The following is a 27,288-nucleotide window of genomic DNA, read 5'->3' as shown; positions in this document are numbered from 1 at the left end:
GCTACAGGAGCGGCTCCTGGAACCAAGTCTATACGGAATTCGACTTGTCCTTGCAGAGGTAGTCCTGGTAGATCTTCGGGAAAAACATCAGGGAATTCTTTCACCCCAGGAATGTCTTCGAGTTTCGGCTCCACAGCCTTCTTATCTACCACGTGTGCTAGGAAAGCAACACATCCTTTCCTTAAGCACTTCTGTGCCTTCATGCAACTGATGATTCTTAGAGGTGTGTCTCGTCTTTCTCCATGCACGATGAGAGTTTCATCATTCACCAGGGGGATGCGAATGATTTTCTCATGACAAACGACTTCAGCTTCGTGCTTGGACAACCGGTCCATTCCGACCACTACATCGAAGCTACCGAATTGAATAGGTAAGAGATCGATGCTAAATCTTCGTCCACCAAGTTCTAATGTGCAACCTCTAACAACTTCGCCCGATTCAACAAGTTTACCATTGGCTAGCTCTATAGAATAAGGAATATCTAATCTACTAGATTCTATTCCAAGCATGCGTTTAAATTCCAAAGACATGAAGCTATAGTCGGCACCAGTGTCAAATAATATGGATGCAAAGTGATTGTTAATGAGGAACGTACCGGTGACCACATTAGGGTCCTTGCGCGCGTTCCTTGCTCCAATCACAAATGCTCGAGCCTGAGCATTGTTTCTCTTTGGGAAGTCTTTCATGAAATGTTCATTGCTTCCACAACTAAAGCATCCTTGATTTCGCCCAGCTTCATTTCCAACCCGGTTATCGTTGCCATTTCCATTTCCACCATCGTTCCCATTGCCAGTTCCGTTACGGTTTCCATTACCGTTCCTATTACCATTACTATTGCGGCCTCCAATACCTTTACCCCAACAATCCTCGGTACGGTGGCCTGACTTTCCGCAGTTCTCGCACTTCCCAACGCGACAATTTCCCACATGGTGAAAGCCACAGCAGTTACACTTGGGCAGAGTGCCCTGATATTTCTTAGCTCCAGACTCATTTGTAGCTGCGAAGGTTTTTGCCTCCCTAGGTGGGTTAGTGTCATGCTTCTTGTTGTTCGAACCCTTGTTGTTGTTGCGGGTTGCTTGGTTCAGGTTTGAATGCTTCCTCTTCTTGTCACCAGACGACTCAGCATGCGTCTCGGTCTTTTCAGTTGGGTTCAACGATAACTACTTCATACGAACACAATCTTCAGTAAGGCTGACAGCCAGAGTTACAGCCTTGGTGATTGTTTGAGGTTTGGCCGAAGTTACCATGCCGCGGAATTCTGAGGCCAGTCCCCAAATGTAACGTTCTACGCGCTTAAATTCAGGAGTCACCATGTAAGGGATCACCCTGGACAAATCGTGGAACCTTCGAGTGTAACCAGTGATAACAGCACCTTCCATGGTCAGATGCCAGAACTCAGTCTCCAACCTTTGGAGTTCAGCACATGAGCAATACTTTTCCCTCATGCGTTCCTTTAGCTCATCCCAAGTTAAGCCATAAGCGGCATCATCACCCAGAGTTTGAACTTGCAAGTTCCACCAGGTCAGAGCTTCATCGACAAACAACCCAGTAGCAAAAGTGACTTGCTGATCCGCGGTACACTTGCTCATGCGGATAGTGGCTTCAGCCTTTTCCGTCCAGCGTACAAATGCCACTGTTCCTCCAGTGCCATCGTAGTTCAGTGGTTTGCAGTCGAGGAACTGTTTGAAGGTGCAGCCTTGAGCTGCGTTTCCTCCAGACGAATCTCCATTCCCGTTGCGCCTAGCATTGCTTGGTCCTCCACTGTCTTGAGTACGGTTCGCCTCGTATTGGGCGATAGCAGCGGAGATCCTTTCTTCCAGTAGAGCGTTCAGTTCTTCAGCAGTTCTTGGCAGTGGGGGAGGAGGAGGTTGATCGCGAGCGTTCACAGCTTTCCTGGGTGCCATGTTCTGACAGAACATAACACAACAGGGTTAGGCATTTGTTCGATATCGTCGTACTAGACAGTAGTAGTATATATATTCATAGGCATATACCACATAAGTGACATCAAACAATTTTTACTCCAGCAGAGTATTTACTTGGCTAGGGGAGGGGTGTTCACGTTTGACCCTTCTCTTGCACTGAGGGAATCTATACGTGACAAGACTTGCTGTGGTTTCTGTGCACTGAATTCCATAATTATGTATGCATCCATAATTACGTAACTCCTTGCACAGTCCGCACAGTTCGTTTCATCCTCGTATCTCTTCCTTCAGGTAGGCCATTGTTTTCAGGTAAAGTCACGTATACTTGTGACATTCTACCTCTAGTATATGTATATATCAATTACCACACACAATTGCAAGTAATTCGTAAATCAAAGACAAGCGCTACTCCAGTGCACCCTAAGTCTCATCGTGTCTTTTCTTGATTCTTGTAAACAGTTTCAGGTAATGGATGTGGCGGGAATTTTTACGCAATGAAAACTTTTTGAAAAATTGTTTTCGTGATAGGATCCTAGAGATTCTAGACTAGACTCGAGAATAAATCCTGGTTCACTACAATCGCAGCTCTGATACCAATCTGTCACACCCCTTTCTGCGGCGGAAGCACGAGGTGTGATTAGGGGTGCAAACGAGCCGAGCCGAGCCCGAGCTCGGCCAGGCTCGAGCTCGAGCTTGATTAACATATGAGAGCTCGGGCTCGAGCTTGGCTCGATTTGAGCTTTGTTTTCAAAGCTCGAGTTCGGCTCGTTTGTATTTTATCAAGCTCGAGCTCGGCTCGGGCTCGGCTCGTTTATTATCTATTGATTAGTATATTAAATAAAAATAATATAAATAATAGACTTTTTAGGCTTGCAAGCTCGATAAGTAAAGCTCGTGCTCGAGCTCGTTTACTAACTAAGCTTATTTTTAGGTTTGAGGTTGGCTTGTAAACAAGTTTAAATAAGCTCGGCTCGACTCGGCTCGTTTACACTAAGGCTCGACGAGCTTAACGAGCTTCACATGTAAGGCTTGAGCTCGGGCTCGATAAACAAACGAGCTTTGTTTTGAGGCTCAAGCTCGGCTCGGGCTTGATAAGGCTCTGCTCGTTTCGAGCTTTTTCTCGAGCCGATCTCGAGTAGCTCGCGATCCGCTCGGCTCGTTTGCACCCCTAGGTGTGATCATGAAAGGTTCTCATTGCATACGAAAGGTAAACATACTACATGCTCATAAAAATAACTTCAAATACCAAACATTTGACGATTTGAAAACATAAGTTTAGCGTTTACATCGCGAGATAGCATGAAACATTGTCTTAAAAGCTTACAACTTTATTTAAACATAAACATAGACGACATCCACAAGCATGAGTAAGGCCGCGCGCACATCCACTTTTAGTTACCTGAAATACATGTGAGTTTTGAAAAACGTCAACATAATGTTGGTGTGAATTCATGCAGTGATTGTTTTGAATGTTTAAATACTTGAATGAAAACATAGTATGAAACTTGTAGAATGAATAAATGTTTGAATGTAACTTGTAAAACGTATCTGTAACTGAGTACTATGACTGTTTGAATGTGTGAGATCGCTAGTGGTTTGCAAGGCCACTAACATGTGTCACGACATAGGAAGCCACCAAACCTAGGCATTTTTGTCGACTTTGACTGAGACACAGAAGCACTCATTGGTAGGAGTAGGCCAAGAGTGGGGTTGCCTGAAACCCATTAGATCTAACCTTTTGTTCCGCGGTCTGAATGTATACGTTGATTAATGATGCTTATGGTACCCTATTCGAGACATGATCTAGAATGTTTCACTTGAATATTTTTGTACTCCATCATACCATATGAAAACATTGTAATATTTGTGACATGTATTTCACCCCCGAAGTTATAAAACCAAAAACAGTTAAAGAAAAAGGGGGAGCATGAACTCACAACTTTGCGTTTCCTTGCGTCGTAAACTTCACCGGATTTGCTTGTAATGCGTCGTGACCTAAACGTGTTTTATTATCGTTAGTCACTAGACTTGTATCGTACAAGCACAAGTCACTATCTTTTGTATATGTATTGTTGTGTTAAAAATATTTTATATTTTTAACTATGTATCTTACTTATATTATTTTCTCAAAAATTAATATAAGTATCTAGTATTTTTCACCCGAATTATGTATCTTGTATGTTGTATGTGTATTTTTGTGTTTTTACTTCTCAAGAGTATTTAGTGTATTTTCAAGTCCTAATACACTAGCACGTATAATACATACTACATACACTTAGCACAAAGTTTGGTGATCAAATAATATATATATTTTTCTCAAAAATATACATACTTAATGTCAAATTTTTAACCTTGACGAAATCATCGTTTCTTAACTAAAAAATTTGGGAAACCTTGGTATACATTTTTAGGGAATAAGTTTCTCAAAACTTATATATTTGTCTAAGTATCAAAATTTATAAAAATTTTGACAGAGTTTCCCCTAAAAATGGAGGTTTCCCATGTTTTCAAAACATGTGTTTATTTTCTTTTAAAAATCATCATCAATCAATTTCAACAACAATCATTAACAACATACACTAATTTCTCTATTTCATGAACTTGAAAATTTATAAAAATGTGTAGTAACTTACTAGGGTATTTAGCAAGTCTTGTTACTCCTTTAAAGTGTGATTGCTTCTTTAAAAACTTCATTTTTAAAGAATATGATTCTTTACAACTTATGTTCATGTTTTCTGAAAATACTACTTCTTGCATTTTTCTTATTACACATGTGTATTTTTACTTTATTAACCACCAAAAATAAGGTTTATTTGTTTAGGAACCAAGATTAAGTAAAACTTGTATTTTTAACTTGGTTCTTTTGAAAAACCACTCATGGACATATAGATCTACATGTTTATCATCTTACTTTGATCTTTATTTTTAGGAAAACATAGCGTTCTTTCAAGTTCATGATCTTTTTGTGGATTATTCATAATCTTTAACATGTTCATCCCCTTATGTTGCTGGATTATGTTTTTAATCATGATCTAGCTAGATTGTATGATGGTCTACATCATTTCTACCAACAAACAATAACCAACAATCATAAAAACTCATGTACATCAAGTTTTCTTCATATTTAAAGCTTATGTTCAAGTTTACTTCTTATGATTCATTAGTGTTCTTGATGTTTTTGAATATGATTCATCATTAACCACTTAGAATAGATATAAAATATCAAGATCAAAGTTCTTACCACTAGCACAAGGCTAGGGATGATCAAGAGGTCAAATGAAGTGGATAAAAGCAAATGAAGGAGGTCTTTCAACTTCTACAAGCTCCTAGCTTCCTTATATGCCTTCTTACACCTTGGAGTCATCTTAGAATGCTTGATTTGGAGCTTGAAATGGATGTGTGTGTGTGGGGGGGGGGGGGTTGGAGCCGTAGCCAAGAGAGGGAAGGAGAGGGTGTTTTGTTGGACGTTGAAGGTGATGGGTATGGTGTGAGGGTCTAGTGGTTTATAAAGAAAATTTCCAACAAGTCTTGAACCCTTGGTCCATATGTCTCCTAAGTACTACACAAGATCCATTAAACAATTTAAAGAAAATCAAAGGGGGTCCTACTTCCATAACCGGTTTGGGGGGCGGGGGGTTTATTTAGTTGGGATGCAATGGTTAGTTAACTTAGTTAGTTAGAAGGTTAAGTGTTTAGTTAGTGGTTTAGGTGTGTTATGAAATATATAGTGTGTTAGGGTGTTCGGGGACCCTAACTAGCTTAGAAAAATAAAAACAATGCTTCTAGCATTATTTTGGTGTTCCGGGTAATGTCCGGTTGTTCGGTTAGATACCGGTTCGTTAAAGTGCTAAATTGTACCGGTTAGTGTCCTTTAAGTATCCTTTTGTAACAGTTTCAATTCCCAACACTTGGGGAAGTATTTTGGATAATAAAACGTAAATTATGCATGATATTTATATGTTTAAATGCTGATTTGAGCTGAATTTAATGAAATTCTGCACTTAAAGTGCGTTTCGGGTGCTTTTAGTGCTTATTTTAGCTTCTAGAATGTCTATATGTTAACCCTTGTATGTATTCTTGGGTTTTAATGTATACTTGTCATTGGACCTACACCTAAGCCCTAATTCTAATGTCTGACTGCTTTCTATAGTTCTGTTGACACATTGTGTCTTACCGGTGAGTTTACTAGTATTTCTGACGTAACACTCTCGTTAATGCATAAAGCAATATTTTGTAATATAAAACGTGCATGAATTTACTTGTATAGAATGTAATCAGACAATGTTGACATTTAAGCATATAATTGCAGTCATTAAATAATAATTAGAATGTACGGAAATTACTGGTTTTGTGCCAGTTGTCACATAAATAACAATCATTTGGATCAAAACACATTGTTTTATTAATATTGAATAGTTTAGAGTCTGTAAAATGATTACACAAGCACAGATGTCACAATAACTTCCCTTAGTTTCACTCAAAACCCTAATTATTAGACTAATCATATCATCATCTAGTTTATCAATTTAATCGTAACAGAAATCATGAACACATTGGTATCATTGCATGGTTTAATATACAAACGAAAACTCCTTGTTATCGCTGATTATCATTATTAAAGTGTGTAGATTATTAATACAAAATCCCATGTACACAAAACCATCATTCTGATGGTCTCACACAACCGTGAGTGATCATTCATATAGAACAAAATCATACAAAAGTTATCAAAGCACAACATGCATATGGAACAAGACCATCAATTACCAACCACATACATCCTATATTTTGCTAATTATCAATGGCAGTTAATGTCATCTTGCAATACAAACAATTATCATTCAATCACACACCTTAGATTCTAACATATCAACATAATGAACCACTAAATTATTATGACCACCAAACATACTAACTTTTCTAAGTTACTGACAACATTGAGATTTCCACTTTGTTCGATTAGATCACATCCATAGCACATGGGCCGCCCTTATTTTCAAAGTTATCAAACCCTTTCATCCATTTAACTTCAATTTTATAGGACCGTTCTACTACTGATATGTCAACATTTATTATGACTCATATATTTGTCACATGCACCCATCAATATCAAGCACACATAGTTATCCTACAACTAATAATTCGATTCACACATATATATAACCGTCAAGATGATGATAATCACATGCTTTTGATCATACCATACTCATGTCAAGTTGCACATAATCATATAACCATACAAACATAAATGTCAACAGATAAGAACTACTAACCAAGAGTTTAATCGAACAAGCTGTTATATCGAGGGGAGGTGTCCTCTTCTGCCGTACGTAAAAGATGGAACCAGTAGGGATTTGTTATCCTATTGTTCTTCACGTATCCTTAACTCCCAACTCTACAATTATACAAACCCATAAAAAGGGGGCGGGCTCATATACCGCGGGCTCGACATACCATGGGCCGGTGTAGTTTACCATTTCAGCAATGGCCGGCCCAACTCTAATCCATGTATCAATGTGAGATAATTAAATGTGCATGCGTACTTGGGTTGGGCTCCAGATATGTGGGCCGGGGACAATACGGAAAGAGTGCGGCCTCAGGCCCAAGTGTGTGTGGCCCAACTACATGTGCGGCCCGTTACTCAAAACCCAAACATACAAACAACGATTCTCGATTACTTTTAGGTTTAACAAGTAACAAATAGCAAGCATTCACCGCAACGTGTGATAAAACGTAGTGTAAAAGAAGTAATACAAGATTTTAAAAGTTACGAGGTTAGACGACACTAACCTTGAAAGTTCGGGTTGTCACATCATCCCCAACTTGAAAAAAATTTCGTCCCGAAATTTGGCAAGTAGTTACTAAGGAAGCTAGTTAGGTTACGTGGTTTCCTGGTTTTCCTGGGGTGTCACATCATCCCCCTGTTGGTTTAGAATTTCGTCCCAAAATTCCGCAGTAGCTTCAGCCTCAGTAGTGGTTTCATTGTTCTCGAACAACTGGTGATATTTGTATTTCATTTGGTCTTCTCGTTCGCAGGTAAACTCTGGGCCATGACGAGAGTTCTAATGAACTCGAACAACAGGTATCCTGGTGCGTTTTGAGAATCTTGACCTCCCGGTCCAAGATTTCCACTGGTTCTTCGACAAACCGCAACTGATCGTCGATGGTGAGCTCCTTGAAAGGAACTATGAGAGTTTCATCTGACAGACACTTCTTCAGATTCGACACATGGAATACGTTGTGAACTCCACTGAGTTCTTCGGGTAGATTCAATCTGTAGGCCACCTTGCCAATTCTCTCTGTGATTTCGAAAGGTTCAACATATCACGGGTTGAGTTTATCTCGTATACCAAAACGAACTACACCTTCCCAAGGTGAGACTTTAAGTAGTACTCGATCCCCAACCTGGAACTCAAGCGGTTTCCGGCGCTTATCAGCGTAGCTTTTCTGACAGTCACGAGCCGCCGCCATTCGTTGTCATATTTGGGCAATCTTTTCCGTTGTGTCGACGACGAGTTCTGGGCCAGTGATTTGGCTGTTGCCAACTTCTGCCCAGCATAAGGGTGATCGGCATTTCCGTCCGTACAAAGCCTCGAACGGAGCTGCGTGGATGCTGGTGTGGTAACTGTTGTTATACGAAAACTCCACCAAAGGTAGGTGCCTTTTCTAGCCGTTACCAAAGTCGACTACACATGCTCGAAGCATGTCTTCAAGAGTTTGGATGGTGCGTTCATTCTGCCCATCCGTCTGTGGATGATATGCTGTGCTCATGTCTAGACGTGAGCCAAAGGATTTGTGCATCGCTTGCCGCAAATCAGATGCAAATCGTAGGTCGCGATCAGAGATAATGGAGGTTGGCACCCGTGCCTAGCAATCACTTCTTTCAGGTAGATAACTGCAAGTGTAGAAAAACTTATTCATTTCCTTGATGGCTAGAAAGTGTGCTGATTCGGGAGATAATCAACGATCATCCAAGTGATACTGTTTCCCTTTCGAGTTGTAAGTAGACTAGCGACCAAATCCATAGCAGTATGTTTTCGCTTTCCTTATAGGTGTTTCTGGTCCCTAACACTTCACCTCGACTTTCCCACAAGTCTAACGTCATTCCCATACCTAGCTCGGTGGGCCTTCATGCCCGGTTACCAGTACAAGGTTTATAAATCCTGATGTCTCTCATCAAGACCCAGACGACTAGAATATCGAAGTCGGTGGTTGCTCAACACGAGCTCCCTACAGTTGCCGTATAATGAGACCCACATTCGTTCTATGAGGTAACGAGTATCGTCTGACCTGTCAAAGGTTGCTTCCCCATGCCCCGCATGAGTTCAACTTGAAAATCCCCTTCTTTCAGTCCTCCAGTTTGAACAAAGCGAGTCGGATTAGGTAAGTTAGAGTCGATAGTGAGCCGCAAAGCTCATGCACGTTCAAGTTTCATAGCTGTAATCATCCTAAAGTTCCTTCCAGTGATGCCATTAACTGATTTAGCTCTGTCGATGCCAAGGTACACGGGAGGCCCTTGTGATCGGTGTAAATAATGCATCCGGTACCGTCCAAGTAATGCCTTCATCTAAAATCCCATGGCCACGGTTTTCACCGCCAGTTGTGTGTCGTGCAGTTTCTCTTTGTAACTCCATCACGTAAGTCATCACTCTCTCGTGTGGCGTCGGTGTGTAACTGGGACTCTGATTTGGACCATAATGGTATCTCACTAAATCACCCGCGCCCTCGGGTGAAGATGATGCTCGGTGCATTGCAGAGTTGGAATTCGAAAGCTAAAATGACGTCCTCCTGTTTTGTCTTTCATGAACACAACACCCTGCTGTGCTAAAGAGATTTAAGCCGTGCGACCTTCAAAAATCCTGTGGGCAGGCTGCGATAGTATCTAGCGAAACCAAAGAATTGTTGCATCTCTTGAATCTAGATGTGACATTTAACGAGACTTCGCGCGTAATGGCTCCTCCCACAGAAGTGCTGAAATAGGATACATATGCCACCCATGGTGTTCCTTTCTCCTGGTCATGATTCAGAACGTCGTCAACAAATATGGTTGATTCTTGCGATCCCTGAAGCTGCTGGTGTGTTGATCAACTCAATGATCATGGTGTACAAAGCTGAAATGGCTGCATTGCGCGGTTCTAAGAGCATTCTCCTCTTGGACTTCCTTCTGATGATAGTTCATTCGCTAGCCAATCCTCGAATGGGAGCTTTTCCCTCGCCACTAGTTGACAGGTGGCCAATACATGGTCGAGACAAGCGGTTCCTAACTGTCACCTTGCTGAGTTCTCGATGACAATTTTATGGATCTAATTGGGGCTCCCCAAAGTAAAATGCTAGGTTCAACACAACCCCAGTTCAATAGTCCCTGTAGTTGATTAAGCAGCTCTTGCAAACCCTCCTGGTCCAGGACAGTAAGAGTACGAGTAATCAGGGCTGCCTCTGGCATTATACAGATCTGGTATTTCACCAGACAATGCGAAGGTACACCTGATATTTCTTCTGGTAGCACATAGGTAGAGATCACATACAAAAGGGTGGATCCTCGATCCTCTTTTCCTTAACCTTAACGTAAATAATAAGTGCTAACATAGCGAGGCAATCCTTCTGTGGACACTTCTGGTCTTTCATTGTAGAACTGACGCTAACCTTTGCAAAATTCCGATACTTTGAAACAGATGATGATTCTCCACAAGGGAGAGGGATGCGTAGAATCTTCTCCTCACAGGGTACATCTTCCAAGAACAACAGAAGAAAGGTCGATGTCTAACACTTGTCCCACAAGGTCGAATTGGCATCCCAACGATCATATGAGGTTTCCATTGCCTTGCCATCAACCGGTTCCACAGCAGGTTGGGTTTCAAGAAGCATCAGGGTTATATAGAACAGAGACGAAGTGATTCGTTACCAAGAACGTGTATGCCACCATGTTATTACAATCCTGGCATCGCCCACGCCAATCCTAAATGCCACTCCAAGAGCATCATTTCCCGTGTGGTTGTACTCGTTGCGGGGATTTCCAGTACGACCGTCGTTTCCTTGGTTGTTGTCGTGACTGTTGCCTCCAACGCTGTTGTTTGAAACGGAGCTCTACGATCTTCTCCATCAAGGTCCATCTTTTCGCATTCTGAGCCACGTCCTGATGTGCTACTCACTGTGCTGGCAGTTATAGATTCCACGTTATAGTCGGTTGTCATTGCTTATGTCCTGATTGATTCGTAAGGGTTAACTCCCATGAGTCGCTGGCTGGGGTTAAGGATTCGATTGGAGTCAAATCGCTGATGTGCGTTTCTGGTAACTAGGGTCATTCAAATGCTGAAGTCCATCGTTCTTGCAAGTCGACTGAGTAACACACGGTATGTTACGAGAATGTTGCAGAAGTGATCGTACTTCGGGATCTAAGGCGTCAACACGTTAAGTTCCAGCAAACGAAGAAAGGTGTGAAAGATATAAACCAATCATTGTCGTTGCAACATCCAGCTCGGGGATGTTCGTACAAGCACCTAACATTCGACACAGTTCGCTAGGCGTTCAGATGGGTGTTCAGGTAATACTCGATAGCACCGAGATTCGAAAGGATCCATAGATGAATGAAAAGTTCACATTCGAGTAGGGGACAATCACTGTTATGACCCCTATAGGTTGTCATGTTTCACATCGATCAAATAACGGAACGGAACCCCTTTTCCACTTGTTAAACCTCACTAGGACTCACATGCACCCACATTATTATTATGTTTGCACCCATAATAATATTGCGATTTGCATGTTTATCTCAGTTCCTCCTAACTCATGTCAAATGGTTCCTCAAACTCAGATGTCAAACGTAGGTCGTCAAGGTAATAAGATCACGAAAAATCCAAGGACTATGGCATACTATCAACGCATCATAAGGTAAGCAAGCAAGCAATCCATGCCATCATGCAATAGTGACGAGTGTGTGTTCGTATGTTTCGTCATAAACAAATGTGTACTAGTCACGTAATGTATGCAATAAGTAAGAAAGATGAACCTTGTAATCTGGAGCTGAGTGTCATGGCCGTATTCGCATTTTCAGAACTGTTCGGTTATAGTCTGGTTTTATAAAAATGTTTTTCCCCTTTTTTAAAACCAAGTTCACAATAACCAATGGCTCTGATACCAATCTGTCACACCCTCAAAACACCACCTAGGGAATGTCCCTGTTAGGCGTGTGACGTACCAGGATCCAAGCCACCAATCACATTGAACTCATAGTTATATTTAAATAAAACTTTCATATATTAACATTAAGTGTTACAACGTTACAAATAACTCACAATATACAGCGGAAGCATAATTCTTTCGTTAAGTGTTTATAAACCACATGTAAAAGCCATTAGTCTTGTGTTGAGTTTCCATGTATCTTGACCCATGACCACTCCAGCTTCCCAGACAGCAAGTTCCAACAAATATGCAACTAAAGGCCTGCAAGGCATGTAACAACGAGTCAACAACAAAGTTGAGCGAGTTCACAGTTGGTGTTCGTTTTAAAGTAGTTTCAAAAACCATGAGTTTGTTTGCAACTATATGTTAATCAAATTTCCTTGTTTTCCAAACCATAATTAGTAGGGGCTACCCCATGTTGTAAACCACTAGACTAGTTATATATATTGGCGTCCTTCCCAGTCCGAGGACGGAGGTACGTATTCTACCCAACCGAGAATACGCAGGTTAAATGTAGGCGTCCTTCCCAATCCGAGGATGGAGGTACGTATTCTTCCCAATCTGAGAATACGCAGGTTTAGTGTAGGCGTCCTTCCCAATCCGAGGACAGAGGTACATATTCTGTTAGAGGTGAATATGTAGGTTTCGTTTTAGCTTCTTAACCCATTCCCAAACCAACGGGAATCCCATGCCTTGTAGAAAGTGTGAACTCACCTTGGTTTGCTCGGTATGACTAGTTACTTGTTCCATAATAATCAACCAATTCCTAATGTGGTTACCAACGACAAATCAGTTTCGTATACACAAGAATTACGTATCCCACATTCACATTACACAGTCATTGTTCACGTAGCACACAGAACACATATTCTCTACACATACCACACTTGTAGCGTACACAGATTTCACATAACATTATACTAGTCACGACAGTAATTCATGAAACATGCTAGTTCTTATCATCATACATTCACATAGTGGGTAGTTGGTTCATTGCACGTTCTCATTACAAGTTCATACTATACCAGACACGTAACATTTCACCTTGTTTCGGTCACACACCCAATGGTGCGATTCATGTTTAACCCGCAGCCCATCGTGTACCAACCCAAACGTTCACCAATACTTCCTCACTGTTGTATGGTCTTTATAACAAACACACAGCCCATATTGGTTCGGCCCAAATGGAGTGCGTGTGTGTGTGACAAGCCAAGCCAAGGATGTATGACCGCTAGTATTTACCCAGCCCAAATTACCGATTTGTATAGTTTATAGGTTATTATACATAATCACCATTAATATCAGTCATGCAAGTTAAATGCATATGTCACCTCTAACAGTTAAAACCCCATAACCATACTACCCTTTAGATTTCTTATCATTCTAGAACCTATTATCAAATGGGTCTAGCTCTTATGCACTAGCTAGGCAACAATAGTTATAGATTCGTTCATGACATCATCCACAGTTTATAAAATTTATAACTTCCCTTAGTTTCACTCAAAACCCTAATTATTGGACTAATCATATCATCATCTAGTTTATCAATTTAATCGTAACAGAAATCATGAACTCATTGGTATCATTGCATGGTTTAATATACAAACAAAAACTCCTTGTTATCGCTGATTATCATTATTAAAGTGTGTAGATTATTAATACAAAATCCCATGTACACAAAACCATCATTCTGATGGTCTCACACAGCCGTGAGTGATCATTCATATAGAACAAAATCATACAAAAGTTATCAAAGCACAGCATGCATATGGAACAAGACCATCGATTACCAACCACATACTTCCTATATTTTGCTAATTATCTATGGCAGTTAATGTCATCTTGCAATACAAACAATTATCATTCAATCACACACCTCAGATTCTAACATATCAACATAATGAACCATTAAATTATTATGACCACCAAGCATACTAACTTTTCTAAGTTGCTAAGAACATTGAGATTTCCACTTTATTCGATTAGATCACATCCATAGCACATGGGCCGCCCTTATTTTCAAAGTTATCAAACCCTTTCATCCGTTTAACTTCAATTTTATAGGACCGTTCTACTACTGATATGTCAACATTTATTATGACTCATATATTTGTTACATGCACTCATCAATATCAAGCACACATAGTTATCCTATAACTAATAATTCGATTTACACATATATATAATCGTCAAGATGATGATAATCACATGCTTTTGATCATACCATACTCTTGTCAAGTTGCACATAATCATATAACCATACAAACATAAATGTCAACATATAAGAACTACTAACCAAGAGTTTAATCGAACAAGCTGTTATCTCGAGGGGGGGTGTCCTCTTCTGCCGTACGTAAAAGATGGAACCAGTAGGGTTTTGTTATCCTTTTGTTCTTCACGTATCCTTAACTCCCAACTCTACAATTATGCAAACCCATAAAGGGGGGGGGTGGGCTCATATGCCGCGGGCTCGACATACCATGGGCCGGTGTAGTTTACCATTTCAACAATGGCCGACCCAACTCTAATCCATGTATCAATGTGAGATAATTAAATGTGCATGCGTACTTGGGTTGGGCTCCGGATATGTGGGTCGGGGACAATACGGAAAGAGTGCGGCCTCAGGCCCAAGTGTGTGTGGTCCAACTACATGTGCGGCCCATTACACAAAACCCAAACATACAAACAACGATTCTCGAATACTTTTAGGTTTAACAAGTAACAAATAGCAAGCATTCACCGTAACGTTTGATAAAACGTTGTGTAAAAGAAGTAATACAAGATTTTAAAAGTTACGAGGATAGACGGCACTAACCTTGAAAGTTCGGGTTGTCACATCATCCCCAACTTGAAAGAAATTTCGTCTCGAAATTTGGCAAGTAGTTACTGAGGAAGCTAGTTAGGTTACGTGGTTTTTTGGTTTTCCTGGGGTGTCACAATTAGTTACATAAATAACCTAACTACTATATCTAACGTACAATCACTATAAATAACTTGCGTTTAGCGTTCGCGATTAAGTTGCGTTGTGATAGAGTTGCGATTGCGTTTTGATTAATCACCATAAACATAAAATAAACATGCACAAGTAACACATAAGTAACACACACACGTAAAACAATATACAGAACCTATCAATCCAGGTGCGAATGCGATTAGCGATTAAACGATAAAACATGCGATAAATATTTATTAAATCTCGATTATTAATAGATACGCCACATAATACAACTAAAGCGATAAAATAAATAGATTTGATTACAAGTCAAAGAAGTCAAAACAGGAGTTGAGCAAGGAGTGACAGATCACAATTAGCAATCTTTTCTTCCTTTGACTTCAATCTTGACTTTGACTTTGACTTTCGTAACACGGGGTGTTACAGCCTCCCCTACTTAAGGGAATTTCATCCCGAAATTAGGCTTTGGCCGTAACAAACAATTGCGGGTACTTCGCCTTCATGTCACTTTCGAGTTCCCAGGTGAACTTTGCGCCTCGCTTGCCTTCCCATCGAACCTTCACAATAGGAATGCGTGAGCGCTTGAGCTTCTTGGTTTCTCAATCCATGATTTCGACAGGCTTCTCCATGAAGTGTAATGTTCCGTCCACTTGGAGATCCTCTAGCGGAACTTGTAAATCCTGCTCGGCTAAGCACTTTCTGAGGTTCGATACATGGAAAGTCGGGTGAACGTTGCTAAGTTCCTCCGGTAGTTCGAGTCTGTAGGCCACTTTTCCGATCCTTTCCAGAATCTTAAAGGGTCCAATATATCAAGGCGCGAGCTTTCCTTTCTTGCCGAATCTGACCACACCCTTCCAAGGGGATACCTTTCGTAGTACATGGTCGCCAACGCTAAATTCAAGGGGCTTGCGTCGTCTATCGGCGTAACTTTTCTGACGACTCCGAGCTTTCAGCAGAGTGTCTCGAATTTGGAGGATCTTGTCAGTCGTTTCTTGGAGTAGCTCGGGACCGGTTAGTTGCGCATCTTCGATCTCATGCCACACAATCGGCGATCGACATTTTCTTCCATACAATGCCTCAAATGGTGCCTTTTGTATACTAGAATGATAACTGTTAGTGTACGGGAATTCGACTAAAAGTAAGTGAGCGTCCCAATTACCACCAAAATCTATGACACACGAGCGAAGCATGTCTTTGAGAGTACGAATCGTTTTTTCAGTCTGACCGTCGGTTTAGGGATGGAATGCGGTACTTAGATTAAGCGTAGTACCGAGAGCAGATTGAAATGTTTCCCAAAGACGCGAGGTAAACCGACCATCGCGGTCAGAGATGATGTCACGAGGTGTACCGTGTCTACAGATAACTTCGTCGGTGTAGATTCGGGCTAATTTTTCCATCTTAAAGTCTTCTCGTATCGGCAGGAAATGAGCAGATTTAGTCAAAGGGTCAACGATAACCCAGATGCTATCGTGACCTGAGGTTGTACGCAGGAGTTTCATGATATAGTCCATAGCTATGCTTTCCCATTTCCACATCAGGATCTCGGGTTGTTCAAGCAAGCCAGATGGTCTTTGTTGTTCGGCCTTGACTTTCGAGCAAGTCAGGCACTTCGAAACATAGATTGCGATGTCCTTCTTCATTCCAGGCCACCAGTATCGTTGATGAAGGTCATGATACATCTTGTCGGCACCGGGATGAATAGAATATCGAGACTTGTGGGCTTCATCCAACAGGATTTGCCGCAAGTTAGTACGTTTGGGAATCCAAATTCGGTCCAAATAATGAAATATCCCATTCGATTTATTCACTAACTGCTAGCCATTATGGTAAATCCTTTCCTTCTTCAAGGTGCGTTCGGTAAAACAAGCATGCTGGGCGTCACGGATGAGGGTTTCGAGATGATGCTGGGCGAGAACATTACGAACACTATGCAAATAGCTTCGTCTGCTGAGGACGTCGGCAACGACATTTGCTTTGTCAGGATGGTAACGAATCTCACAGTCATAATCGTTGAGAAGTTCTACCCGTCGGCATTGACGCATATTTAGTTCTTTTTGGCTGAAGATGTGTTGTAGGCTCCTATGGTATGTGAAGATCGTACACTTAGTACCATAAAGGTAGTGTCGCTAAATATTCAACGCAAAAACAACTGCGCCTAGCTCGAGGTCGTGGGTTGTATAGTTCTTCTCGTGGATCTTGAGCTGACGAGATGTGTAGGCGATAACCTTGTCTCGTTGCATGAGAACACAACCAAGACCAAGGTTCGAGGCATCACAGTAGACAATAAAGTCTTTGTTTCCGTTGGGTAAAGCGAGAACGGGAGCATTGCAGAGCATATGCTTGAGAGTTTGAAAGGCAGTCTCTTGTTCAGTTCCCCAAACAAAAGGCTTGTCTTTGTGCGTTAAGGAAGTAAGCGGGACAACGATTTTCGAGAAGTCAACAATGAATCGACGGTAATAGCCCGCCAATCCGAGGAACAACGGACATCGGATGGTGATTTTGGAGTAACCCAACTCTTAACAATTTCTATCTTCGCGGGGTCGACATGAATACCTTGACTATTTACGATGTGACCGAGGAATTGAACCTCCTCTAGCCAAAATTCACACTTGGAAAACTTGGCATAGTGTCGATTCCCCTGGAGTAACTCGAGAACCAAACGTAGATGTTGCGCGTGTTCAGTTTTCTTCTTTGAATAGATAAGGATATCATCGATGAACACGATGACGAAGCGGTCAAGAAATGGTTTGCACACACGGTTCATCAAATCCATGAAAACCGCAGGTGCATTGGTTAAACCAAAGGGCATTACGACGAATTCATAATGACCATAGCGAGTTCAAAAGGCGGTTTTCGGAATATCTTCCTCCTGAATGCGTAACTGGTAATAACCTGAGCGTAAATCGATCTTCGAAAAACATGTAGCACCTTGCAGTTGATCAAACAAATCATCGATTCGGGGCAGGGGATAGCGATTCTTGATTGTCAGCTTGTTTAACTCCCTATAGTCGATGTACATCCGGAACGACCCATCCTTCTTTTTGACGAAAAGGACTGGTGCGCCCCAAGGAGAGGTGCTAGGGAGAATAAAGCCTTTGTCAAGTAATTCCTGGAGTTGACTCGAGAGTTCGTGCATTTTGGACGGAGCGAGGCGATAAGGAGATTTAGCAACAGGATTGGCTCCAGGAATGAGGTCAATACGAAAATCAATATCATGGCTCGGGGGTAAACCAGGTAGATCATCAGGAAACACAAGAGGAAAATAACGAACTACAGGCACCTTATCGATTGCCTTAACTTCTTTTTTCTCCGCTACTACTACGTGAGCCAGGAAAGCTTGGTATTCCTTGAGGAGATACTTGCTAGCTTGGACACACGCATGAGTTGGAGTTTCTTTGACGCGACTTCACCGTAGACACACAATAGATCACATTAGCGAGCGAGAAACGAATCATCTTATCAAAACAAACAACTTCAGCACGGTTTTTACGAAGAAAATCCATGCCTACTATGACGTCAAAACTACCGAGCTGCATCGGAATAAGGTCGATAAGAAAAATGTGATTGTTGAGTTCGAGAGTACAATCACGAAGAACAGAATTGACAGCGACGGTTCTTCCGGTGGCAACTTCAACATCGAATGACGAGGAGCTTTTCGAATTCTAGCGACACAAAACAGTTATTGGCTCCAGTATCAAATAAACACGAAGCATATATATACCATTCACAAGGAACGTACCATTGACCACGTTGTTGTCGACTTGAGCTTGACAGACGTTGATGTTGAAAGTATGTCCGCGGGCTGCTTGCTGCTGCTGCTGTTGTTGTTGCTGGGGCTGCTGCTGTTGTGGCTCTTGCTCCACCACTCGATTCGGGCACATGTTTGCAAAGTGTTTGGGATCACCACACGCGAAGCAAGCTCTAGCGTGGATCGCGGGTGCAAGAGCCGCTTGTTGGCCTTGAGGAGCAGGAAGTAGAGCTTGATGAGCAGGAGCTTGACCTTGAGCTGGAGGTGGAGCTTGACGAGGACCTGTACAGCAGTTGGCGGTGAAATGGCCGTACATGTTGCAATGCACACAGTATCTGCAGGCGATTCCCACTGGGTGGTGATAGGTACAGGTAGGGCAAGCTGGGTGAGGACCAGTGTAAGCACGCTTGGCCAGTGGTGCTTGGTTAACCGGTGCCGCTACTTGGCGGTGTTGAGGCGGCTGTTGAGCTGATACAACTTGAAGCGGGGTAGTAGTGGTGACAGCGCAATTTTTGCTACTGTTTTTGTTGTTCTTCCTCTTGCGACGAGAGGACTTTGAAGACTGCGATGCGGTGGCGGTTTCAGTGGTTGCTGCGGTGGTAGCTTGATGGAGATTCTTGGAAGCTTTTTCCCAGTAACCAGCCTTGACTCGCTTGTTGTTTATCTCAGCAGCGAGTAGAAAAGTTTCCTCGATGGTTGACGTATTTGCAGCTTGAACGAAATCAACCACGCAATCCAGCAGAGCACAAATATATTTCTTGATGGTGATTTCGGGCATAGACACTTGCCCAGGGCAGATTATGCTGAGCTGTTTGAAGCGAGCAGTCAAAGCAACGTTGTCTCCATCCTTCTGCTTGAGATGCCAGAAATCGTCCTCCAACTTTTGGAGCTCGTGGGGAGGGCAGAACTCTTTCATCATCAGGTCCTTCAACTCATCCCACGTCAATCCGTAAGCTACATCATTCCCTCTTTTGTTTCTCTCGGCCGTCCACCAGTCTAAAACGCGGGACTGGAAGACGCCGGTGGCGTTAACAGTTTAGAGATTTTCAGGACAGTTGCTCTGACGCAGGGTGACTTCAATTGAATTGAACCATTGATACATGGCCGTAGGACCATCTTCGCCGGTAAATTCTTTCGGGCCGCAGGCTTTGAACTGCTTGAAGCTAAAAGTAGCTTTTGGCGAATCTATCCGAGACTCTTCAGAAGATTTGCTAGCATTTTCATTCAACTCGCTAACAATTTGCGGGATGACTTTTGCAATCTGCTTAGCGACCAAAGAGGCGATGCGTTTGTCATCGTGATTGCGGCGAGCTGAACGGGAATGGAATGATCCGAATGACGACATTGTCTGCAATAGACAGCGCCATAGGATTCAAAACGCTATATAATCGAATCTCACCTCACACATACTACTACTAAAGCGCAGGAACACATCAGCCATACAAACACATAATCACATAAGCACATAATCACAGAACACATAATCATGTAGGAGTACGTAAGCACGTAAGCACGTAAGGCACAAAAGCACATGAGACAGTCAGAACACAGAAACCTATTATTCAAAGTTCACACGTTCGAGAATAGCGATTGCGATTAGCGAGTACACAGCGAGTAGTATAGCATAAGCGAGTAACATAGCATGCGATCACTCACAAGTAGTAACGATTTGCTAGCGTATTGAGATAGATGAGCAGTGCGAGTCGTGTGAGTTGATCAATGCGAGTAGCAGAAAGCGTGTAAATCACCAAAATCGAAACATATAAACACGTAAAACCACATAGAACACACAAATTTCCACATAAAACGGCAAATATCAGAGTTAGCACTTGCAGGCTCAGAATCGAAACACATAAAATCAGCGACTGCGAGCTTGAAATCGAAGATAGATTGTCTAAGGCTTGATAGACATTGACTACCCAAAGTGATTCAACTATTCTCAAGGACTACAAGTATACGTTTTGGCCTAATAGACTGTGCTCTATCACTGGCGTATGGTGAATGGCATGCATCCTTTCGGTTATTCATGCAACTTGAGTCGTTGGAATCCATCGAGACTTTGGTGAGAGTTTTGTAAAACTAAAATAGAGAATGGAACGAGTCATCAAGGTTCGGGTTTCACCCTTGACTAGGCAACTACATTCCTATTTGTGTGATGAGATCACGAGATTGAGAGAAGAATTTGCGTCGAAGTACGGATTTCACTCCTGATTCAACGCATATTCTCGTGTTTATAGTAAATATGCGGGTCGAATAAGCGATTTAATTGAGAGTTTGCGGTTTTCACACCTAATCTCGATCTAATCACTCGTTCATTTTCAAAAATAGTGCAGTGCGACTGCCTTAGGAAAGGCAATGTGATAGTATAGCGTGAGTGTGAGTCGTTCGAGAATTAACAATAAGCTTATACGGAACCCCTAACGGGTCCGCATAAAGCGGTCTGTTGGTACTTAGACTATAGACTAGGTCGTTTCTAAGACATCGACCCGGACTAGGTCGAGTCTTGCCTAATTCCCTATAGTTATGGCTCTGATACCAAATTTGTCACACCCCAACCGATGGCGGAATCATCGGGGCGCGGCACTGAGCGAAACAGATTGTCCATGAGATTCCACAACAACTATTCGTTATAATATATTAAAGGTTCATGTCCCATACCACTAACATATAAAATAAAAACAGATCAATTCTGACAACTCAGATTTTATTTAGTTTGTTTCTAGACTCTATCCTAGTCTTGATTCCAACAATTAACAAGCAAAGAGTCCTAAGCTTTTAAACACCTGTCACATACGTTAAAATAGAGGTCAATACACATAGTGTAAAGGTGAGCATACAAGTTTGTTAATAGTAATAGAGTTCGAAATCGTTTACGCATAACCATCATGTAACATGTACAAAATGAAGGCAAGTAGGTTATCGACAGAGATATATGCACAGACGTGACTGCGAGTTGTAGAATGCGCAACACATATCTGCACTAGGACACGTGAAGTAAAGCCCTTAACAACCCCTGTCCACGACAGGTGCTGAGTCCAAACTATAGTACTATCGTTGCTAAGGTGTCAGGAAACAATCACCGTGTTAACATAACATACAAGCATTCATCGAATAACACGTAGCATGCATTAACGGTCAGCTTATAAATAGTGTTTGCGTTGTGTGTAGATTGTGTTTTAGAATAAGTAACGTATGTAACACCCAAAAGTGCGTAAAGCAAAAAGGGTTCGAGTATACTCGTAGATAGCGTTTAACAAGTAAACACTCTCTTGGATTGAAGGGAGCGCTGAGAAAGATTAGCCTAGACAGTTAACGATAGCACAAACGATAAGTGGCGCGTAAAAGAGTTGAAAGAAAGCTAGAAAACCATCTTTCAATCCTTTTAACCATGAACATGTGCATATCTATGCGAAAACATTGTTTAATCCTATGGAAATCCTTCAGATCTTGAGTTGTTCTTGGTGGAATGAGGCCAAAACTTGAAGTTCATAAGAACTTCATGATGACATCACCCTAGAACACCTTAATTCCACTGATTTCACGGTTAAAAGTCAAGATTCAAAGGTGAAAATGATGAAGAAGTGTGTGTAGATCATAGAAGTACAAGATTTAGGTTGAAAACTTACGAGAATCGCGAGGAATCAAGAGAAAGAGTGCTTGAGTGCGGCTGGTCGAGTGGAGGAGCTGTCACATCACAAATGATGTGACAGGAGGGTATCTATAGGGTTTCCAAAAGAGGAAAAGGAGCAAGTGTCGAACAGCAACTCGATCGGATGGCTACCCGATCGGATGGTCATCCGATCGGTTGGCCATTCGATTGGTTGGCCACTCGATCGAGTGGGTTTTGCGAGTTGAGTTTCGGCATTTCGTTTTGCGTGTTGAGCGTTGCGATGCGTTTCGAGCGATGCGATAGAATTACCCATTAGTTACACAAATAACCTAACTACTATATCTAACATACAATCACTATAAATAACTTGCGTTTAGCGTTCGCGATTAAGTTGCGTTGTGATAGAGTTGCGATTGCGTTTCGATTAATCACCACAAACATAAAATAAACATGCACAAGTAACACATAAGTAACACACACACGTAAAACAATATACAGAACCTATCAATCCAGGCTCGAATGCGATTGCGATGCGATTAGCGATTAGCGATTAAGCGATAAAACATGCGATAAATATTAATTAAATCTCGATTATTAATAGATACTCCACATAATACAACTAAAGCGATAAAATAAATAGATTCGATTACAAGTCAAAGAAGTCAAAACAGGAGTTGAGCAAGGAGTGACAGATCGCAATTAGCAATCTTTTCTTCCTTTGACTTCAATCTTGACTTTGACTTTGACTTTGACTTTGACTTTCGTAACACGGGGTGTTACATCGCTAGTCAACTATACTACGAAAGTAGCTAATATTGTGACAACCGTCACTTTTCCGTACATTCCGTACACTAAATGAACAGTGATCTGTGCCTTAATGAACATACATGATCTAGTTTACAAGAGAAATAAGTTTCTGAATTCCATACAAGTGAATTCATGTACGTTTTATACTACAAAATATTGCTTTATGCAAAAACGAGAGCGTTGCGTCAAAAATATTAGTAAACTCACCGGTAAGACACACTGTGTCAACGGAACTGCAGAAAGCAGTCAGACAATAAAATTGGAGCCTAGGTGTAGGTCCAATAACAAGAATACATTAAAACCCAAGAGTACATACAAGGGTTTAATATATATGCTATATGAAAGCAAAAATAAGCACTAAAAAGCACCCGAAACACACTTTAAGAGCAGAACTAATTGCGACAAAACTGCGAAACGAACGTTGATGGCCGCCCGGATAATATTTAATCCCACAAATATTCTGTTATGATTAAAATTTTATTTTAATCAGGTTCGTGTTGAAAAATAAATTAAAACGCTTAAAACGTTATTTTTTCAAGTTTAAGCACGTACCGTGTGTTCCTACGCGACACAGTGCTTACACTGCAAAACGCAGACAACGCAGAAAACCTAGGAATATTCCAGAAATATGCTAGGAATATGCTAGGAATATTCCAAGAATATGCTAGGAATATGCTAAGAATATTCCAGGAATATGTTAGGAATATGCTAGGAATATTCCAAAGAATATGCTAGGAATATTCCAAAGAATATGCTAGGAATATGCTAGGAATATTCCAGGAATATGCCAGGAATATGCCAGGAATATGCTAGGAATATTCCAGGAATATGCCAGGAATATGCTAGGAATATTCCAGGAATATGCCAGGAATATGCTAGGAATATGCCATATGGAATGTCTATAAATACCTTGAGATGGCACACTAAACAATTCACCACCCAACACCACAAACCTACTCTCTCCTCTCCCTCAAAAACTTTCGGCCGAACACCCCTTGATCATCCATCATATTTTTCGATTTTGTTCTTCACATTCCAACATCATACAAGTGTCAAGTGTCACGCATAAGAAGGCTTGGTGCACTCGGAGCTCGAAGGACCTCTTTCTCTAGCTTTTATCCACCACATTCGCGTCTAGATACTTCCCTAGCCTCGAGCTAGTGGTATGTTGCTTAAAACACATTCTTGAGCTATTTTGAAGTGGTTAATGTGATGTGTAATGATTAAAACTCGAAATCTTACAAAATGGTGCATTAAAGTATACTAAAAACATGAAAAATGATGGTTAAAAGCTCACTAGTTGTGTAAATGTTGTAGTAATTGAAATTTGTGATTATTTAGGCCCGATCTACGTTGTGGTAGCTCGGATCATCATTTAACCCTGTTTGGTTAAGATCATGGATCTTGACATAAGCTTGTTTGAAATGGTGCAAGGGTTAAAAGGTGAAACTCTACCACACAAGAAACATGAACTTGTGTAAAAGTATTTTTACTTATGAAATAGTGTCTAAAACTAGCCGATCTATGTGTCCACAAGTGGTATTTTCAAAAGACCAAGCGTCAAAAGAAATCACATGTTCTAATCCGGATCTTACACAAACAAAAGTGATTTTTTGTGATCAAACAAGTGTGCGAACACTAGTGTAACAAAAGTTTTAACAAAGAAATAATTTTCGTAAAAACCGACTAGAAGTTGTGGAACTTCATATTCTTTAAAAATAAAGTTTTTTTTTTTTTTTTAAGAAATTAAACTTATTTTTAAAGATAACAAGACTTACTAAATGTGCTAGTAAATTACTACACATTTTTGTAAATATGCAAGTTCATGAAATGGGGAAAATTAGTGATTGTTGTTGATGATTATTGTTGATAATTGTTGTTGATGATTATTGTTGATAATTGTTGTTGATGATTGTTGACGATTTAAAAGAAAATAAACACATGTTTTGAAAACATGGGAAACCTCCATTTTTAGGGGAAACTCTGTCAAAATTTTTATAAATTTTGACACTTAGAAAAATATAAGTTTTTGAAGAACTTATTCCCTAAAAATGTATTTAAAGGTATTACCAAGGTTTCCCTAATTTTTGGTGATAAGAAATGAGGATTTCTTCAAAAATAAAAGTGGATATAAATATGTATATTTTTGAGAGAAAAATATATATTATTTTATCACCAACTTTTGTGCTAAGTGTATATAGTATGTGTTATACGTGCTAGCGTATTGAGACGTAAAGATACACTAAATACTCATGAGGAGTATAAACATGAAAATACACATACAACATGCTTAGACACATACAAGAGGATATATTTATGAAAATATATTACTTGGACAAAATACATAATTCGGGTGCAAAATACAAGATACGTATATTTATTTTTGAGAAAATGATATAAGACAAATAGTTTAAAATATAAATATTTTTAACACAAGAACACAAATACAAAAGATAGTGACTTGCACTTGTGCGATACAAGTCTAGTGACTAACGTTAATAAAACGCGTTTAGGTCACGATGCTAGATAAGCAACTCCGGTGAAGTTTACGACGCAGGAACGCAAAGTTGTGAGTTCATGCTCCCCCTTTTCTTTAACTGTTTTTGGTTTTATAACTCTCGGGGGTGAAATACATGTTACAAATATTATAATATTTTTACAAGTAGTAAAAATACAAGAAGCACTCTTGGTGAGAACGAGTACCGAGTGCAATACGAATCGAGAATACAAAAATACGAGAAGCACACTTGGTGAGAACGAGAACCAAGTATGATGTGCTTTAAGAAATGCCTAGAAATTACTAGATCATGTGAGCATAGACTTAATACTAAAAATGCCATAAAGTCTTGGTGAAAACTAGTACCAAGCCATTAAAAACATTCAGTAATTAGGGACGAGGGTTAGATCTAACGGGTACGGCCGAGCCCCACTCATGGTCCTTATGTGACCTCTTGAGTGCTTCGGTGTCCCAGTCGAGGTAAATCGACACAGTCGAGGTAAATCGACACAGTCGAGGGTAATCGACACAGTCAAGGGAAATTGACACAGTCGAGGTTAATCGACACAGTCGAGGGTAATCGACATAGTTAAAGGAGCCAACACTAATGCTCCATAAGTCCTCACATGCCTTAAAGGAGCCAACACTAATGCTCCATATGTCCTCACATGCCGAAATGTCTTTGTACAAACATTCAATTAGTACGTGGTGTACACAAGAAAACTTGATTTTTGCAAGAATACTTTATTTATACAAGATACATACCATGTTTTCATACTCGGTATGCAAAACGCATGAACTCGCTCAACTTTATGTTGATGTTTTCCAAAATTACATGTATTTCAGGTGACAGGATGGATCTTGGGCGCAAGTGTTGTAACTAGAAGTAGACTACAAGTTTAGATGTCATCCACTTTTGTTGAATTGTAACCTAGATGAAGGTTGTGTTTTAAAACTTAAATGACAAGTGTTTGTGATCCTCAAAATTTTCCGAATGGATGAACATCGTTTTAAATCATGTAGTTGTTTATTATGATCGAATGCAATGATAACAAGCTAGTCACACATCATACGCTTCCGCAAAAGACAGGGTGTGACAGTTTGGTATCAGAGCTTCGATTGTAGTGAACTAGGATTCCTTCTCGAGTCTAGACTACAATCACTAAAGTGCTTTCACAAAAACATTTTACAAAATGGTTTTCATTGCATTCACGAAAGCGCCAAGATCCACGAGTCAGACACTTTTCAAAGAAAAGACAAGGCAAGGACATTAGTGAGGAATACCCATAAAGTAAGGTGCCAACCAAGGCATAGTCTACAAAAGTTAGACTTGACAAAATGACCCCCCCCCCCCAAAACGAGAGTTATACGTGGTATAATGCATTAAGTTACTTGATTATGCTAAGTAGCATATTTGTTATTTGTATTCATGCATACGAATAAGTGTACGGAATGATTATTGACGTGAATAAAATTCTTTCGACTCCGACTCCTATTACGGTACGTGACTCGCACGATGAAGCTATCGACCTCGCGTCCTTTGCAAAGCTCGTGGCTGGGAGTGATTAC

The sequence above is a fragment of the Helianthus annuus genome, chromosome 13, assembly GCF_002127325.2.
Source record: "Helianthus annuus cultivar XRQ/B chromosome 13, HanXRQr2.0-SUNRISE, whole genome shotgun sequence".
Lineage (NCBI taxonomy): Eukaryota > Viridiplantae > Streptophyta > Magnoliopsida > Asterales > Asteraceae > Helianthus > Helianthus annuus.
Note: the sequence above shows the minus strand (reverse complement) of the source record.